General features: G+C 41.0%; 1 long non-coding RNA gene across 2 annotated transcripts; it reads left to right on the top strand.

Annotated features, from left to right (window-relative positions):
• Window positions 1-2,001: 2,001 nt before the first annotated feature.
• LOC136981873 (uncharacterized) lies at window positions 2,002-3,572 on the top strand. 2 transcript variants are annotated; one of them, XR_010881799.1, is made up of 4 exons: window positions 2,002-2,086; window positions 2,315-3,160; window positions 3,231-3,320; window positions 3,394-3,572. It is a non-coding gene; the product is annotated as an uncharacterized lncRNA (long non-coding RNA). The 2 variants fall into 2 exon arrangements; XR_010881798.1 differs by having other exon boundaries at window positions 2,315-3,320.
• The last annotated feature ends 265 nt before the right edge of the window (window positions 3,573-3,837 follow it).

The following is a 3,837-nucleotide window of genomic DNA, read 5'->3' as shown; positions in this document are numbered from 1 at the left end:
AAATTAAATATTTTAAAATGTTTTTAATAATAATTAATAAAGTTATTTTTAACTGAAAATAAATTATACTAAATTATTGAAAATCTGTACAAATTAATAATTATTATATAAATTGTTGCATTTTTTAAAATATAAATTAACCTAATCAACATTCATTTTAATATTTATATGCTTCTCTAATCTAATACAATTATTGCCACTTGAAATATATCATTTTAAGTTGTTTCTACTAAGAATTGTTCTACTAAGAATTAGCCTTCTTTTCTTCATTTGATAGAAATTTTTTAACCTTTAGTAATACTTCTGTAAAATACCATAAAACAAAGAGCTAGCTCGAACTAGCGCCATGCAATGTCGGAATTTTAGAAATCGATGTCAAACATCGTTGCGAAAATCTGTACCGATTTTATCATTACATATCGATGCAACATCGAAGAAAGCATGTTGTAATATAATGTGTTAAGTAAAACAATTAATATCAGCTTATATGGCTATTCATTGCATATAGTCAGTTTCATTAACTTCCACTCATTTTTTACCATATATTCTAGAGATTCTCATTTTTAATTTGTAACTTGTATTTCATGGCTGCGCATTAAATATAACTTTAAACAAAGTCTCGTATTATCCGCGTGATTTGAACAGAATTAAAATAAATATAAATCAAATATTTGTATTTTGACGAATAAAATGTTTTATTAAACTAAAACAATCGCCATTTTTCGACGTAACTCCATAGACCACGTGATGACAGTCGACAGAACATGGCGACGATGACTGGTATGTCGCTACTCTCATATCTTGGTAGTCTAATCCAAACCAGGTCCCACGGAACGGTTGATGCGGACATTTGTCTCACGGACAAATGCCGAACAGTTCGACGGTCGGATGACCGAGCGGTCGAGGTGGCAGTCTACGCTGTGCGGAACCCGGTATCTAGTCCGGACGCGTCGAAAGATTTCCAGGAGTTTTTCGGGTGGCGAGGGACGGGACTATTGAATACAGTAGTAAAAAAATTTTGGATTTTGTTTTAGTGTAAATAGAAATGTATTCTTCTGTTTCAAGTCGAATATTCGAATAATTAAGCTTTACATTTATAAACCTATATGTTGAATTTGATTTAAAAGAAAAAAATAATAATAATTGTACACTCGTGCCAAATCACTGAGAACTTATTTAAGTAGTTTTACATATATAAGTTTCTATATTTAGAGATAAGGTTTTTCGGTATTTTTAATATTAACTATATTTAGTTTGACGTTGCATTAATACGCGAAACTCGCAACCCCGACGGCGAGACGGCCGGATGGCCGAGCGGTAAAGGTGGCAGCCTACCGCTCTGGGGGACCCGGGATCGAATCCGAACAGGTCGAATAATCCCCAGGAATTTTTCGGGGGGTGGTCCGTTCGGATATGTCGGGCCCCGTCCCTCACCACCCGGTCGCCCCATTGTGGGCCTGGCCGAACCCATAATGGGCCTACTAAAAGAGGCCCTCTTAGTGCCCACAGGGCGGAAAGAGTTAAAAAAAAAAAAAAAAAAAAAACCCGACGGCGACCGATGAATCTTTCCGTAAGGCGAAATAATATTGGGCGAAATAAATGGAAATCCTAAGAATTTGATTGATTTCATGCGATTAATATCTTTTTCGGCCGAAAACGGACGATAAAGATATTTATCAGCGTATTCAAACGTATTTCGGGCAATTTTCGGAGATTGTCAAGCTTCGAGACTAAAATTTCAAATGATCGTCTTTTACCTCTCCACGGTGGCCATTCTGCACCATGTAAATGCAGAAGATAATTTATTTATCAAATTCCAAACACAATAAAATGATTGAAGCAAAATTAAAAAAAAATTATAAATTAATTTAAAAAGAAATAAAATTGATTTTTTAATTCGAATTTCTACGTAATTCGAACATTGTTGACGCGTCTTTCAACGTTTGTTCGAAATTCGTCACGCATGACGATTCGCAGTTCGATTGTGTTTCTTGTCGTGGTCGGACGTGCTTTTGTTGTGCTCTTCGATTGCGTGCTGTTTTTTGCGGTTTAAAGACTTTTACAGAGAAGATTAAAGATTTTTCAGGTAAGTCTTAGTCCATATTGACTTTAGACATAAGAATTTATTTAATATTACTTGAAGGATCGGTCCCAGAAGACATCTCGGCACATCGTTCGATGGTCGGCCGTTTGCGCTTCGGATTCGAATCTTTTAGATTTGAAAAGGCATTTTGTTCTTCTCGGAAGAATTTAAGCATTAATTTAAGCTTTTGTTTTCACCGGACTAATTGCAATTTTTTTTTTTTTTTTACAGAATGGCGTCGTTGGTGCGGCTTTGGAGGAGGTTCCGGCGGAGGCAGACGGTGGCACCGGAGGGAGGGGGTTCCTCGGACGACGCGGAACGAGTCTGTCGTTCCGTGCCGTTGGAGGAGCGGGGGCTCGACGAGCGAGAGGCAACGGGTGAAGAAGGCCTTCCCCAAGTGCGCGTGGCGTGGCATCCTCCCGGAGTCGGGATGATGCGACGCTACACCCTGGGTCCAGTGCACTTGGCGAAGGTCTTCGGGGGTCATCCGGCCACAGACCTTGCTGTGGCGGATGTAGAGAATGACAGCTCGTCCGAGTTGACATTTTCTGGTTTGTCGCGTTCTGCCCGTTCGTCCGCGACGGCGACGCCACCGCCTTGCCGAAGCCAGAACGGGGAGGAATCGGAGGAGAGAGCCGCCGAAGTTGAGGGACCGTGCTGTCCGTGGTTTCGTTGCTGCGGACGGCTGCGGTTCCCTTGGCCTAGGCGGTGATCTTCTTCGATTTCCTCTTCTTCACCCGGATGCGACTTTCTTACCGGATTCGACACTTTTCACCCGGACTCGACACCTTTTCCCGGACGTGACTTTTCTTACTCGGTCGTGACCCACGGACTTGTCTCCCGAACGTGACACTCGGGAGACAAGTCCGACAACAACGGATATGACTCCCGATTGTGACCACCCGGACCTGACACTTCTACTCACCGGATTCGACATTCGGCCGACCTTTCTTCCCAAACAGCTGTTATGAGGATTGAGCTTCCGGTTAGGGTAGGTTAGATTAGGCTAGGCTAGGCCAGGTCAGGTTTGTCGCTCTTCTCATAACACTGTTCGGGAAGAAAGACTGTCTGATAAAGGTAATAATATTAACCTTAGGTAATAAATGAATGAACCTTCTCGTTTTCTCACTGCCTTTGTGTTTTCTAGGAACATTTGGGAGGGAGAAGAATCTCCCTCCCCAACTTTACCACCAAGAGGACCAAGTGGACACGTGAATATTTTCCGAAATCTCCGATCGTAAGAACTCTTTCGTTTCATTTTTTAACACATCTTATTTTCGTATTGTAATTTACTGTTTCTTTGTTTATAGACATGCCGAAGATGTTCTTCGATTACACACACACACACACACACACACGCACGGACATAACATCACTGTACACGAAGATATACACCGTTTAACCTTTACTCGAATTCTCGCACTCACGCACTTATACGCCAAGCGCCTCGTTCTGTGTAATTCCACACAATGAAACAACCCGAACACTCGCTTCCCACAAATCCAACCCCTGGGTCCTCGTCCCGGGAAGTGGAAACGCCAATTTTAAAGATTAAGAGACTTTAAATTGGCGGCCGAAGGGGCTCTGGTAATTACACATCTTGCACGGATTAAACAGAATTTCACACATTAGCATCAATAATCGTTTTATAGAAGGACAGACTAACGGATGGACGATAGTACGAAATTTTAGGTTTACAATTTTCTAAATTACAGCTTAATCTAAATAAACAAAGAGATGCGCACTAACGTTAT

Source organism: Centruroides vittatus, unplaced genomic scaffold, assembly GCF_030686945.1.
Source record: "Centruroides vittatus isolate TY-2023 unplaced genomic scaffold, ASM3068694v2 contig_1168, whole genome shotgun sequence".
Lineage (NCBI taxonomy): Eukaryota > Metazoa > Arthropoda > Arachnida > Scorpiones > Buthidae > Centruroides > Centruroides vittatus.
This window is presented reverse-complemented; position numbering and strand designations above follow the sequence as displayed.